This window comes from Symphalangus syndactylus, chromosome 20 (genome assembly GCF_028878055.3).
Source record: "Symphalangus syndactylus isolate Jambi chromosome 20, NHGRI_mSymSyn1-v2.1_pri, whole genome shotgun sequence".
NCBI classification, from domain to species: Eukaryota; Metazoa; Chordata; class Mammalia; order Primates; family Hylobatidae; genus Symphalangus; species Symphalangus syndactylus.
The window spans coordinates 15939442-15955071 of NC_072442.2; the positions used below are offsets into that span (position 1 = coordinate 15939442).

Consider the following 15630-nt stretch of genomic DNA (forward strand, 5'->3'; position numbering starts at 1 on the left):
CACTGTTCCTCCTCCTCTCATCCAACTGAGAATTGTGTGTTAATGTTAAGTGGTTTGTGTTAAGCTAAATTGCGAAGTATTGGCTGGGTGCGATGTCTCATGCCTGTAATCCCAGCACTTTGGGAGGCTGAGATGGGCGGATCACTTGAGGTCAAGAGTTTGAGACCAGCCTGGCCAACATGGTGAAACCCCATTTTTACTAAAAATACAAAAATTAGCTGGGTGTGGTGGCACGTGCCTGTAGTCCCAGCTACTCGGGAGGCTAAGGCAGGAGAATCTCTTGAACCCAGGAGGTGGAGCCTGCAGTGAGCCGAGGTTGCACCATTGTACTCTAGCCTGGGTGACAGAGCAAGACTCTTGTCTAAATTTAAAAAAAAAAAAAGGCAAAGTATTCTAATTGGTTTATTGATTGTCTCTGATGAATGGCACTGAAAGAGGAAGGAAGGGTACTATTGCTTTTCATTATAACTCCCTTTATATTTTTTAATTTTTAATTATGTGCTGGTTATATGAATCATTTAAAATATGTGTGTGCGTGTGTGTGTATGTGTATAGTGTGTATATGTAAAGAAGCATAGTCAAATAATATGATACCCTTAGCGTCCATAACCAATTAATTGTGCTGTGCTGCCAGATTATTTTCCGTGTGTGTGTTCATTTCCTAATAAACTCTGCCATTTCTATTTAATTGAAGAGTAGCTTGAGATTTTAAGAGAAGTTGATTTTTTTTTAAATTACTATTTGTATGGCATTTTTGGAAACTGGATTGTCTTCAGTGTAATATAACAAAAACAATTAGCTATTAGGGCTAATATAAAACTGCAGGAGTATCTACAACTTCAGATTTAAGATGTTTGCATTAATTAAAGCAACCTAATTTTTCTAACTGAATGGACTATAATATGTAAATGTTATATAAGTCAAATATATAAAATAAATGTGCACCTAAAAACAAGTTATTATAGCATGAAAATTAAACTCTTGATTTTAAAAATATTGACTAACATTGAATTCAGACTGTTTTCATTTTAACTCTATTTTTTTAAATCTGATAGAAATTTGTCAGAACATATGGACTTGTAATAAATATCTTTGCTTTAAAATATATTCATTTTTATACTTTAGAGATATATTACTTACTGACTTTTAAACTTTTTTTTTTTTTTTGAGACAGAGGCTCGCTCTGTCGCCCAGGCTTGAGTGCAGTGGCTCGGTCTCGGCTCACTGCAAGCTCCGCCTCCCGGGTTCACGCCATTCTCCTGCCTCAGCCTCCTGAGTAGCTGGGACTACAGGCTCCTGCCACCATGCCCGGCTAATTTTTTTTTTGTATTTTTTTAGTAGAGAGGGGATTTCACCGTGTTAGTCAGGATGGTCTCCATCTCCTGACCTCGTGATCTGCCCGCCTCGGCCTCCCAAAGTGCTGGGATTACAGGCATGAGCCGCCGCGCCCGGCCAACTTTTAAACTTTTTAACTAGCGATAGAATATTTTCAGTCTTTTGGCCTTCTGCAGCTACCTTTCCAAAAAAATTGTGGTATGTTAGTTAACTGTTTCGGTTGCAGTTTCCTTTACTGTTACCAGTTATGCAAAATAGATATATCAATCAGGGGCCTTTGTTACTGTAGCAGTGTTACCTCAAATAAATTCATTTAAGGCCAGGTGTTTTGGCTCACTCCTGTAATCCCAGTACTTTGGGAAGCTGAGACAGGTGGATTGCTTGAGCCCAGTTCAAGACCAGCTTGGGCAACAAAGTGAGAACCTGTCGCCACAAAACATTTTAAAAATTAAAAAATTAGCCAGGTGGCCGGGCGCGGTGGCTCACGCCTGTAATCCCAGCACTTTGGGAGGCCGAGGCAGGCGGATCACCTGAGGTCAGAAGTTCAAGACCAGCCTGGCCAAGATGGTGAAACCCTCTCTCTACTAAAACATACAAAAATGAGCTGGGCATGATGGTGGGTGCCTGTAGTCCCAGCTACTCTGGAGGCTGAGGCAGGAAAATCGCTTGAACCTGGGAGGCAGAGGTTGCAGTGAGCTGGGATCACACCACTGCACTCCAGCCTGGGCAACAGAGCAAGACTCCATCTCAATTAAAAAAAAAAAAATTAACCAGGCATGGTGGTACATACCTGTGGTCTCAGCTACACGAGAGGCTGAGGCAGGAGGATCACTTGAGCCTAGAAGGTTGAGACTGCAGTGAGCTGTGTTTGCACCACTGCACTCTAGGATGGGTGACAGAGCGAGACCCTGTTTCCAAAAGAAGATTCGCTTTATCTGGCAGATACAACCAGAAACAAAAAAGCGTCTCGCTATGGAAAAATGTACTAATCTAGCATTCTTATACTATTGTCAGGACTACTTGACATTTGAAAGAAATTATTATATGTATTATATATTATATTACTATTATGTTATCCAAACTCTTAGAGAAGGTATTTGGTTACTAACTAAAATCACGACAAGATACTATTATACACCCATCAGAATTGCTAAAATTAAAAAGACTGACACCACCAAATACTGGTGAAGATGTGGAAAAACCAAAACTCTATACATTGTCAATGGGCTTGTAAAAAGGATATAACCACTTTGGAAAAAGGGCTGGCCGTTTTGTGTAAAACTAAACATGTACCTTCCCTGTGACCCAGCAATTTCATTTCTTGGTATTTGCCCAAGAAAAATAAAAACATATATCTACGAAATTACTCACATATGATTTCTTTTTTTTTTTTTTTTTTTTTTGAGACAGAGTTTTGCTCTTGTTGCCCGGGCTGGAGTACAGTGACGCGATCTCGGCTCACTGCAACCTTCGCCTCCCGGGTTCAAGCGATTCTCCTGCCTCAGCCTCCTGAGTAGCTGGGATTAAAGGCGCCCGCCACCACGCCCAGCTAATATTTTGTATTTTTAGTAGAGACGAGGTTTCATCATGTTGGCCAGGCTGGTCTCGAACTCCTGACCTCAGGTGATCCACCCGCCTTGGCCTCCCAAAGTGCAGGGATTACAGGCGTGAGCCACCACGCCCGGCCAAACACATGGATTTTAATATAGTTTTATTCATCATAGCCCCAAACTGGATACAGCCCACATATTCATCAATAGGAGAATAAATAAACTGCAGTATGTTAATGAACTGGAAAACTAATCAGCAATAAAAAGTAATTATTATTGATATACAATAATATGATGAATCTCAAAAATATTTTGCTGAATAGAAGGAGCCTTACATAAAAGAAAACAGGCTATATGAATCCATTCGTATGAAGTTCAAGAAGAGACACATTAATCTATGATGAGAAAATGAGAACAGTAGGAGATTGAGAGTGAGGATTGACTGGAAAGGAGGAGGATGGAACTTTCTGGAGTAATTATGATGTCCTATATCTTGGTAGAGTTTTGAGTTACATAGGTAAATGCATTTGCCAAAATTCAATGCATGTACATAGAATATGCGTTTTATTATATGCAAATTTTACTAAAGCCTGTACAAAATTTTGAATTCTAGTTAATAATATGCGTATTTGCAGGGGGAAATGTACTGATACCTGTAGGGTGCTTTAATATGCATGAGAAATAAGATGCACTGATGGATTGATAAATAGCAAAATAGTAATGGTAGAATCTAAGTAGTGGGTATATGAATGTTTATTGTGAAATCATTTTCATTTTTGTGTACATTTGAACATTTGTATAATAGAATACTGAGAAGGAGAAAGAAAGCATTCGATACCCTCAGAAGCAATTTTTTTCCTTATGTATTCCATGAAGAGAAGCAGAGTCAGCAATAACCCCTGAAAGTTAAGTTGCTTGCTTATTATGTTTCTGGCTGGATATAAGTTTTCACAGAACCAATCTGAGATACAACTGGGTTTCTTTATGTTATCAGGTTATTTTGTTTTACATACATATTTGGGAAGTTAGCTTGTTTATTCTCAACTCATCATTTAAAATTCTGTTAGCTGTGGAAGGTTGTAAAAATGAGATACACTGTCATTATTTTCAATATCAGAAATTCTTCCTGCTATCTCTATTTTGAAAATTTACTTGTTTTGTCTACGGCCATACTACCCTGAACATGCCTGATCCCGCCTGAAAATTTACTTGTTCTATCACAATTTATAAGAATCAAGTATCTGGGCTGGGCACGGTGGCTCATGTCTGTAATCCTAGCACTTTGGGAGGCTGAGGCAAGTGGATCGCTTAAGTCCAGGAGTTCAAGACCAGCCTGGGCAACATGGGAAAACCCCACCTCTACAATAAATTAAATATACACACACACACACACACACACATATACATACAAAAAATTAGCTGGACGTGGTGGCACACGCCTGTAGTCCTAGCTACTCTGGAGGCTGAGGCAGGAGGATCACTTAAGCCCAGGAGGTTAAGTCTGTAGTGATCTGTAATTGCACCACTGCTCTCCATCTTGGGAGAGAGAGTGAGACCCTGTCTCAAAAAACAAAAAGAAAAACTGAATAATAATAAACAGAGCTGATGAAAGTTGTAATAAAATACATTGCCTTGAATAACAGAAAAACTTAATCTTATAAACACTTTGATGAAACTAGAACACAAAGCACAGATAGGTCAAGGAGGATTTGGTGCAGAAGATAAAGCCTTAGGTAACAGAGTTTAGGAAATAAGCAAAAGAAAAAAAATTGGCAGTGAAATAATGGGCATATTGGAAGTGCAAAAGGAGAATACACACTTCTGGAAAACATAGTAAGGGACATGGGAAGCTAGAGAAAAAAATGAGCAAAATGAAATGGAAATTAACCAAGTGTTTAAAAGGAATAGAGAGCCAATGTAAGATGTAGAACATGGATAAGGTAGAATAATTGTCTCTGAAGAATAAAGCTCAATAGAAAATAATATTTAAAGATATTTTTAAAGGAAACTATTCAGAAACAAATGCAGACTTGAGGCCAGGTGTGGTGGCTTACACCTGTAATCCCAGCGCTTTGGGAGGCTGAGGTGGGTGGATCACCTGAGGTCAGGAGTTCAGGACCAGCCTGGCCAACATAGTAAAACCCCATCTCTACTAAAAATACAAAAATTAAAAAAGAAAGAAAGAAGGAAAAAAGCCGGGCACGGTGGCTCACACCTGTAATCCCAGCGCTTTAGGAGGCCAAGACGGGTGGATCCCTTGAGGTCGGGAGTTTGAGACCAGCCTGACCAACATGGAGAAACCCCGTCTCTACTAAACATACAAAATTAACCAGGCGTGGTGGTGCATGCCTGTAATCCCAGCTACTTGGGAGGATGAGGCAGGAGAATCGCTTGAACCCGGGAGGCAGAGGTTGCGGTGAGCCGACATCATGCCATTGCACTCCAGCCTAGGCAACAAGAACAAGACTTCATCTCAAAAAAAAAAAAAAAAAAAAAATTGGTCATGGTGGCGCATGCCTGTAATCCCAGCTATTCAGGAGTCTAAGGCAGGAGAATCACTTGAACCCAGGAGGCAGAGGTTGCAGTGAGCTGAGATCACGCCATTGCACTCCAGCATGAGCGACAAGAGTGAAACTACGTCTCAAAAAAAGGAAGGGAGGGAGGGAGGAAGGGAGAAAGGAAGGAAGGAAGGAAGTCAGGCAGACTTGAATCTATAGATTGAGAGAGTACATCATGAGCCAGGGAAAATGTACATAGAACAATTATAATAAGGCACAACCTAGTCATGTTATTGGACTCCAAAAATTAAAGAATGACTCCAGAAAAAAAGAAAAAAACATGAGAGGGAGAAAGATTTGGACTGACTTCAGAATTCTCCTCAGTATATTTCGGTGCCAGAAGACTGTAGGCTTTATAGACTTTATCTATAGTCCTCAAGAAAATAACGTATGATCCAAGGTTTTATATCTAGCTTACCTGTTATTGAGGTAAAAAGGCAACAGATGTTTTTGAACATCCAAGAACTCAGAAAATATAGTTTCCCTGATGCCTGTACTGTGCCCAGCCAGCCAAACAAGTGATAAAGAAAGTGTCACAAAAGACCTTATGTGAGCATGCAATCCATAAGATTCATGTGGGACTTACTATTCCAGAAGAGAATTTACATGTTACAAACTCTAACAGTGTATGTATTAAATGACCCCAAAGAATTGGGAGGTCTGGGTATGGTAGCCCAAGCCTGTAATTTCAGCATTTTGAGAGGCCACAGCAGGATTACTTGAAGCCAGTAGTTTGAGACCAGCCTGGGTAACAAAGCAAGACCGTCTTTATTCAAAAATAAATAAAAATAAAGGATTGGAAGGATAAGGGTGAGAGATAGTAGAAAGTGCTAAAACTAGCAGGAGGGCTGTGCACGGTGGCTCACGCCTGTAATCCCAGCACTTTGGGAGGCCGAGGTGGATGAATCACTTGAGGTCAGGAGTTCGAGACCAGCCTGGCCAACATAGTGAAACCTCGTCTCTACTAAAAATACAAAAATTAGCCAGGGATGGTGGTGCACACCTGTAATCCCAGCTACTCAGGAGGCTGAGGCAGGAGAATCACTTGAACTCGGGAGGTAGAGGTTGCAGTGAGCCAAGATCACATCACTGCACTCCAGCCTAGGCAACAGACCAAGACACTGTCTCAAAAACAAACAAACCACTAGCAGGAGGATGTACTCCAGTAAAATCTAAGGACTAATTTATTAACATAAATTATAAAAAAAAAAATGGGATCTGGGAACAGGTGATCCAGCACAGAAGGGCTCCATAAGGAAGTTCCAGAATATCATTTTTATACCAGGCCTAGGCCAGGGAGTTTTCTAGGAAAAAAAAAGAAGGAGGCCTAGACCAGGGAGTTTTCTAGGAAAAAAATAAGGACTGGTTTATATGAGCGTATGAAAAATATTATTATTGAATGGCATGCCACAATGATGTTGGAGCTTTTGGAAGAAGAATGCTAATAGGTATGTTGGAAACAAAGCAAATGAAAAAAATAAAGCAGTTAATTAACAACTCTAGGAAAAACGAAATACAGGCAGGCACCCCACAAGAACATTTTACTCAGTAACAGGCCACATATACAAGGGTAGTCCCATAAAATTATAATAGAGCTGCCCTGCTCTATACAGATGTACCATTTTTATCTGTTATACCATATTTTTACTGTACTTTTTCTATGTTTAGTTACACAAATACTTACATTGTGTTAAAACTGCCTACAGTGCTCAGTACAGTAACACACTGTGCACTATTGTCTCTAGGAACAATAGGCTGTACCCTATAGCCTACGTGTGTAGTAGACTATACCATCTGGGTTTATATGAGTATGCTCTATGATGTTTGCACAATGACAACATTGCCTAACGATGCACTTCTCAGAATGTATCCCCATTAAGTGACACATGACTGTAATTGTACAAGAAAGGAGTTCTTGTATAATTAGTCTGCTGTTCAGCAGTTCACATTATTTGTATGGCTATAATAATATTTTAAAACTCACTGATTTAACCAAATATTGCGAGAATTGAGGGAGAGGAGAATTGTGTATGTGAAAACAATTACTAAAACTTCATGTTGGTGAAATGATATTGTTAATATTGATAAAGCAAGAAATCAAAAAGAACTAAGATGTCTTCCACCATGGGGGGAAGATAATAAATCTGATATTTAATATTGATAAATTAAGAAATATCAATATAAACATTTTATTTAGAAAGATGGAAACAGGCTGGGTGCGGTGGCTCACACCTGTAATCCCAGCATTTTGGGAGGCCAAGATGGGTGGATCACCTGAGATCAGGAGTTCGAGACCAGCCTGGCCAACATGGTGAAACCCCATCTCTACTAACAATACAAAAATTAGCTGGGCATGGTGGTGGATGCCAGTAATCCTAGCTACTCAGGAGGCTGAGGCAGGAGAATTGCTTGAACCTGGGAGGCGAGGTTTCAGTGAGCCAAGATCACACCATTGCACTCTAGCCTGGGCAACAAGAGTGAAACCCTATCTCAAAAGAAAAAAAAAAAAAAGGCTGGGCGCGGTGGCTCACGCCTGTAATCCCAATACTTTGGGAGGCCGAGGCGGGTGGGTCATGAGGTCAGGAGTTCAAGACCAGCCTGGCCAAGATGCTGAAACTCTGTCTCTAGTAAATATACAAAAATTAGCTGGGCGTGGTGGCACGCGCCTGTAATCTCAGCTACTTCGGAGGCTGAGGCAGGAGAATCGCTTAAACCTGGGTGCCAGAGGTTGCAGTGAGCCAAGATCAAGCCACTGCACTCCAGCCTGGGCAACAGAGCAAGACTTGATATCAAAAAAAAAAAAAAAAAGAAAGATGGAAACAGGGAGAATGACTAGAAGAGTTGAAGTTGGTAGACTCCGGAGCTTAGAGAAGAATGGGGAAGCGTGTTTCACTATAAGTCTTGTAATAGTACAATTTGACTTTTTAAAGGAGGTGACTACAATATTTTGACAAAAATAAAAATAATTTAACAAGGGATTATTTCTCTATGTGTAGTGTGCACAAAAAGTTATGTAAAGCTATTTACTGAAGCATTATTTATTTGGTATTAATTACAAATTATATCCTATAGGTAACAACTCAAGATTATGTTACATGGTACACTGTTTTGTAAATATATTTATTTTCTACTCTTAAGGAACATTCATTCTAAGGAGTTAGGGAATGGCTTAAACATATATAAATCAGAAAAATAGTAGTTTACCCATTCAGCAAATATGTATTGAGCACTGTGTGCCAGGCACTGATCTGGGCACTAGACATCAAAAAGAGACAAAAGCATCTGCAGTCTAGTGGAGGAGTAGTGGAGATATAAACAGTAAACATAATAAAAATAGCGTGGCTGGGCACAATGGCTCAGCGTATAAAACCAGCACTTTCGGAGGCCAAGGTGGGTGGATCGCTTGAGGTCAGGAGTTTGAGACCAGCCTGGCCAACATGGTGAAACCCCATGTCTACTCAAAATACAAAAATTAGCTGGGCATGGTGGTGGGCACCTGTAATCCCAGCTACTCAGGAGGCTGAGGCAGGAGAATCGCTTGAACCCAGGAGGCAGAGGTTGCAGTGAGCCGAGATCATGCCATTGCACTCCAGCCTGGGTGACAGAACAAGACTCCGTCTCAAAAAAAAAAAAAGAAAAGAAAACAATTTTTAAAAATGGCTAGACTGGGCCTGGCGCGGTGGCTCACGCCTGTAATCCCAACACTTTGGGAGGCCGAGGCGGGCAGATCACAAGGTCAGGAGTTCAAGACCAGCCTGGCCAACACAGTGAAACCCCGTCTCTACTAAAAATACAAAAATTAGCTGGGCGCAGTGGCGGGTGCCTGTAATCCCAGCTACTCAGGAGGCTGAGGCAGGAGAGTCACTTGAACCTGAGAGACGGAGGTTGCAGTGAGTCGAGATAATGCCACTGCACTCCAGCCTGGATGACAGAACTAGACTCCATTTCAAAAAAAAAAAAAAATGGCTAGGTTGTATTAGAAATTGATAATGTCTACGCAAAAAGAAAAAGATATACGGCGTAAGAGGATTCGGAAGTGCAAGGAGAAGAGGAGGAACCGTCAAAGGAGACTGAGAAGACAGAACCCTGGGAGTAATGTAGGAGAATGAGACGTTATAGAAGCTTAGAGAATAAAGTGTACCAAGGTAGACGACATGATCAGTAGTCAAGTGCTCCTGAATGAAGTGGACCTGAGAATAGACTATTAGATTTAGCAACAGGAAGGTCACTTATGTGATGTTGACAAGAGCTGTTTCAGTAAAGATGTGCTATCTAATTTCTTCTCGTCATGGAGAAAGGATGACAAGAAAGATGGTTACCACTAAGCCCTCTTATTTTTGTGATCTTATAGCAGTAGTCGTAGTTTGATCTTTGGTAAATTTGTAACATCTAGATTGCTATTCACAGAAGACTTAGGATAACTTTGGTTTTGCTTGGATGTCAACCTGATCAGTGTGAGCAAATGGTTGGTAAGATTATACTGTTAGCAGCAGTAGGGAATGAGATTTCCGTTGTGAACCCCAAACCCAGAACTGCAGGAACTAGTCCTTTGGTAGATTACATTATTTAGGTATAGAAAAACTAATGAAAAGAATCGGTGGTGTGTGGGCATTGCAATCAGTTGACTCCAGGTGGCCTTCCTAGAGGTTGCTATAGAAAGAAAGAAAATAGCTTAAATTCAGCCCCAATTTTAATTCCATATAGTCCACTAAGAAAAAGAATACTAAGTCCGGTGGAGAACTTGCCTTCATTATTTTTAGCTTAATGTGTTATTCTAGATTTAGAATACCTATGATTAACTGGGGTGAGTGGAGGATCAGAAATTCAATATTTAACTGCTGTCATCCTAGCAAGGGCATACTGAATAGATAGCATCATCATAATATGTGGGCTGAGATGAGGCTGCTCCAGACGAGTCTCTCTCAAAGTTAATTGATGGAAACTTCCCACCTTCAAGAATTTTTATTACCTTAGCAATGCTATGCCAAGACTGTTGAAACACAGCTGTGGGTGCTGTGCAGACGCCCACATTGCCAATCAGGAAGGATGTACTTTTAAACCTCTAATTTATCTAATAATGTCGTTAGTGATTTGTTTAGGTTTGGCATTGTGATGAAAATGCTTGCTGGCTTGGTTTATAACAAGAATTCAGTTTGCAGTCTTAAAACGTATATTGTCTTAATATGCATGTGGAATATACTAACAAGTCAATACAAAAAGATCTGACTAAAATACTATCCTGTCCATCTAAAGGAACTTATTATCCACCCATGGTATTTGAAAATGAATGCAAATTAAATGTTTTTATTCTATAATAATCTATTTATCTGTTGTGGTTCCTGCCTTATAACAAGATGGCAATATTCAGTGCTGAAAGAGAGCCAGCTTTCATGTTCAATCCAATCTGACTCCTTTCCTATTCTCTAATGGAAAATATTAATTGATTGGATTGAAGTCAGCTTATATAGTGGAGATGGAATAATAAGCTCTTATAAATAAATATTTTAAAAGAGGTAGGAAATAGTACTTTCTTGTTTAAAATATAAAATTTTATAGTAACAATATTGTTTTATATGACATTTATCATGTAGGCCTGTCTTTTTTTTTTTTTTTTTGAGATGGAGTCTCACTCTGTTGCCCAGGCTGGAGTGCAGTGGCGCCATCTCAGCTCACTGCAACCTCCACCTCCCTGGTTCAAGTGATTCTCCTGCCTCAGCCTCCCCAGTAGCTGGGATTACAGGTGCCCACCACCACGGGCCCATCTAATTTTTGTATTTTTAGTAGACACGGGGGTTTCACCACCTTGGCCAGGCTGGTCTCAAACTCCTGACCTCGTGATCCACCCACCTCAGCCTCCCAAAGTGCTGGGATTACAGGCGTGAGCCACACGCCTGGCCAGTATTATTTGTTTTCTTAAAGAGACACGCCTATGGCTGGGTGTGGTGGCTCACGCCTGTAATCCCAGCACTTTGGGAGGCCAAGGTGGGTGGATCACGAGGTCAGGAGCTTGAGACCAGCCTGGCCAACATGGTGAAACCCTGTCTCTACTAAAACTACAAAAATTAGCTGGGCATGGTGGAGGGCACCTGTAATCCCAGCTACTCAGGAGGATGAGGCAGAAGAATCGCTTGAACCCGGGAGGTGGAGGTTGCAGTGAGCTGAGATGGCGCCACTGCACTCCAGCCTGGGCAACAGAGTGAGACTCCATCTCAAAAAAAAAAAAAAAAAAAAAAAAAAAGGAAAAGAAAGAAATAAAACAAATAATACAATATGTGAAGGATTCTTTCCTAACTAATGGATTCACTGCAAGGATTGATTGCATTTATCAAAATAAATATACATTTAATGTTTCAGAATACACCCACAGCATAAAGCAGAGTATTCCTAATTATTTATAGAAAGAATATATAGCATTTGTTTCCACTCTACTGGACTATGTGAAAACCTTTGTTTGGATCTGAAGTGTGTTTACACTTTTAAGCTGCCTTTGTCCCATCTTTGAAATTAAAAAACCTTATTTGGAATAGAATTATAGAAGTAGAATTTTAGACCTGGAATTGACTTTAGAGTTATTTTATTCTAACTTAATTTTCTAGTTGAGGAAATTGAGACCCAGAGACTTTAAGCACCTTTTCTAAGGTTACCCAGCTATAACTAGAACCCACCTTTCTAACTCCTTATATTTCTACTCTAATTTCTTGTCTCCCACAAGTTAGTCAAATAGTAATTAAATGGTAAGTTGGCAGAAGTTTTAGGTCTCTCTCGTGTGTGTGTAACTATGTATTTTCAGGCTCCAAAGTCAATAGTGGTCTGTAATTATTCTTCATATATGTATGTTTTTATCTTTGTAGTTACATGGAAAAATCAGTGTTTAAATTATAAGTTGAAGTGATTTCTGAGTATCTGAGATCTATGAATATATAATAATAGTCTTTAATATCTATATATAGGTAACAAGGACCCATATATAATTAAGTCCTGCAAGCACTATAGGTGAAGGAAATGCTAAGGATTCTCCTATGACTGGGCCCCATTATTAAATTTAAAGAAATCAGTACTTATCTAGAGCATAAGAAATGAACATGCTCAGTACTCGTAGGCTGTCTATGCTGATACACTAATTCTTTTTTTGTTGTTGTTGTTGAGAAGGAGTTTTGCTCTTGTTGCCTAGGCTGGAGTGCAATGGCGCGATCTTGGCTCACTGCAACCTCCACCTCCTGGATTCAAGCGATTCTTCTGCCTCAGCCTCCAGAGTAGCTGCGATTACAAGTGCCTGCCCCCACGCCCACCTAATTTTTTGTATTTAGTAGAGAGGGGGTTTCACCATGTTGGTCAGGCTGATCTCGAACTCCTCAGGTGATCCACCCACCTCAGCCTCCCAAAGTGCTGGGATTACAGGTGTGCACCACCACACCTGGCCCACTAATTCTGATAATGATTTGGATAGTTCCCATAATGATTTAACATCTGTCTCCTGCTTCAACCCTGTCCCCAGATACTAAAACAAACTAAAATAACTTGTGTAAGTAAAGTACTGACCTATTGAAGGTTATTAGAATGCAGTTACATTTTTGTAATTCAAAATCGTCCACCAAGTATGTTTTCAGCTGTGGCTATTTTTGAAATAGAATTGGGGAAGCAAGATAAATATTTGGAGGATAAAGATGATGCTAGCCAATATGAGCTGCAGGAAACAACAGTCAGAACATTCATGACTATAAGTTTTGTGGGTTGTTTTTTTTTTTTTTTTTTTGAGACGGAGTCTCGCTCTTTCACCCAGGCTGGAGTGTGCAGTGGCGCGATCTTGGCTCACTGCAGGCTCCGCCCCTCGGGGTTCACGCCATTCTCCTGCCTCAGCCTCCCACGTAGCTGGAACTACAGGCGCCTGCCACCTCGCCCAGCTAATTTTTTGTATTTTTAGTAGAGACGGGGTTTCACCGTGTTAGCCAGGGTGGTCTCGATCTCCTGACCTCGTGATCCGCCCTCCTCGGCCTCCCAAAGTGCTGGGATTACAGGCGTGAGCCACCGTGCCCGGCCGTTGTGGGGGTTTTATGTGTGTTTGTAGAACAGTTATTGTTAGCTTAAAGCAAGCAAGGCCCCATGCTTTGTTTACAAAGCTCAATTTATGAAGTTTTAATAGAGCCTGGATTTTTGCTTTACAATTCATAACATCAAGAAAGTCAGTATACACAGAAATTCAGATAATGTATTCATGAACATAAATAGACTTAATGAAGTGGAATGTGTTACTTATGTGACTAAACTTAAAAATTAAAACTAAATGGGCCCCAATTAATGATTTTCAACATTGTTTAAAAAGTATTTATGTATATAATTTTTATATGCCTTAGACATAAAATAGGCAAAGATTTTATTTCTGTCTATGAATATATAAAATTTGTACTTTGATAACTAAAACAAACAAGAAAACATCAAATTGGTGTGTATGGAAAAAATTTCCTTTTGTTCTCAGGATGTGAATTGTTTGAAGATAAAAATGGAAAGCACTTCAAAATATCTGTTTATATACATAAAAAGAAAAGCATTATTATTGGACTATATTTGAGAGTCCTAACAAGATTAATTTGACTTGGACACAGAGTCCCCCAAAATGATACTGCAAATATTAAGGAATTTCTAATCATATTGCAGTTCAGCAGTGTTCTCAACACAGTGACATTTATAAACCTAGTACTCCAAACTGCCATGAGTATTGGCTCTCTTTTGATATTTGCTATGCTTATTACATTTGCCAAACTTTAAAACTTTCTGTATCAGGATCTTTCAAGCATTTTAAGAGAAATGATGAAAGAAAGCAGCTTGCTATGTTATTACCATGTTAGTCACTCCTAGTGATTCTCTTAAAATGACAAGCATTAATATAAGCTTTTATTTGAAGTGTATCAAATATTCTCTGATGTGACTGCTTTAAAATATATTTGCAATTCTGATTTTTCAGAAATAATCACTTCCAACTCAAAGTCAAAACCATAAGAAGTTATTCATGCTAAGTGTTACAGCTTTCTGACATGTAGGAATAACTGATGTGGGTGAAGCGTCTAGCTTGATGTTTTATATCTAGCTATTAGTCAGCTAATCCTCCTCCCTACTTCACTGAAAATATTTTCATTCTGTCTGACAAAAGGTAAAAAAATTATATTAACTGTGACTAAAAATGTATTGCAGATGACACATTAATGAGACTAATGGTTCTTGCCTTATTCTCTAAAGTTTTCATTTCTTACATTTGGTGAACCTACATCCAGATAGTTTAATAATTACACAGAAGATATCCTTTTCTTTTGGAACTCTAATGGAACAAGATTACAATAAAGGTTTTCAGATCATTTTTGTTTTTTGGGTTTTTTTTGAGACAGCCTCACTCCACCCCACCCAGGCTGGAGTGCAGTGGTGTGATCGGGACTCACTGCAACCTACACCTCCCAGGTTCAAGCAATTCTCATGCCTCAGCCTCCCACGTAGCTGGGGTTACAGGTGTATGCCACCATGCCTGGCTAATTTTTGTATTTTTAGTAGAGACAGGGTTTTGCCACATTGGCCAGGCTGGTCTCAAACTCCTGACCTCAGGTGATCCACCCACCTCGGCCTCCCAAAGTGTTGGGATTACAGGCGTGTGCCACCACACCCGGCTCAGATCATTTTTAATGTAAATTTAAAAAACGACCCAGTAAATTCCATAGCTATATACTGAAAATTCATATAGGTAAAACATTTGGAATGTGTCCAGTTAATCAGAGTAAGACATGACAGGTAAAGATAAGCGATTTTTAGAAAGAGATTAGGTCTGTGAAGAAATATTTTGACTCATCAAAATTCAGTTAATTTCCATAGCATGGAAGGAGACATGGTAACATTGTTTATAAAGCATTTGGATTTTAAAGGGATCCCATCAATTTATTTCATAATTGTTAAAGGGTAGTAGCTTTTAAATTTTTTTCATCATAATTCAGTATATACTTACCCACATATATATGTGAAACAATACTTTACCTCATGCACCTTATTCTATTTCCTTTAAAAAATGCTGGTCATGCCGGGCGCAGTGGCTCACACCTGTAATCCTAGCACTTTGGGAGGCTGAGGTGGGCGGGTCATGAGGTCAAGAGATCGAGACCATCCTGGCCAACATGGTGAAACCCCGTCTCTACTAAAAATACAAAAATTAG

At 39.7% G+C, this 15630-nt stretch overlaps 1 protein-coding gene across 1 annotated transcript in view; it reads left to right on the forward strand.

Annotated features, from left to right (window-relative positions):
• Positions 1 to 15630, forward strand: part of PPM1E (protein phosphatase, Mg2+/Mn2+ dependent 1E) — a 224770-nt gene that overhangs the window by 164727 nt on the left and 44413 nt on the right. The window lies entirely within an intron of this gene.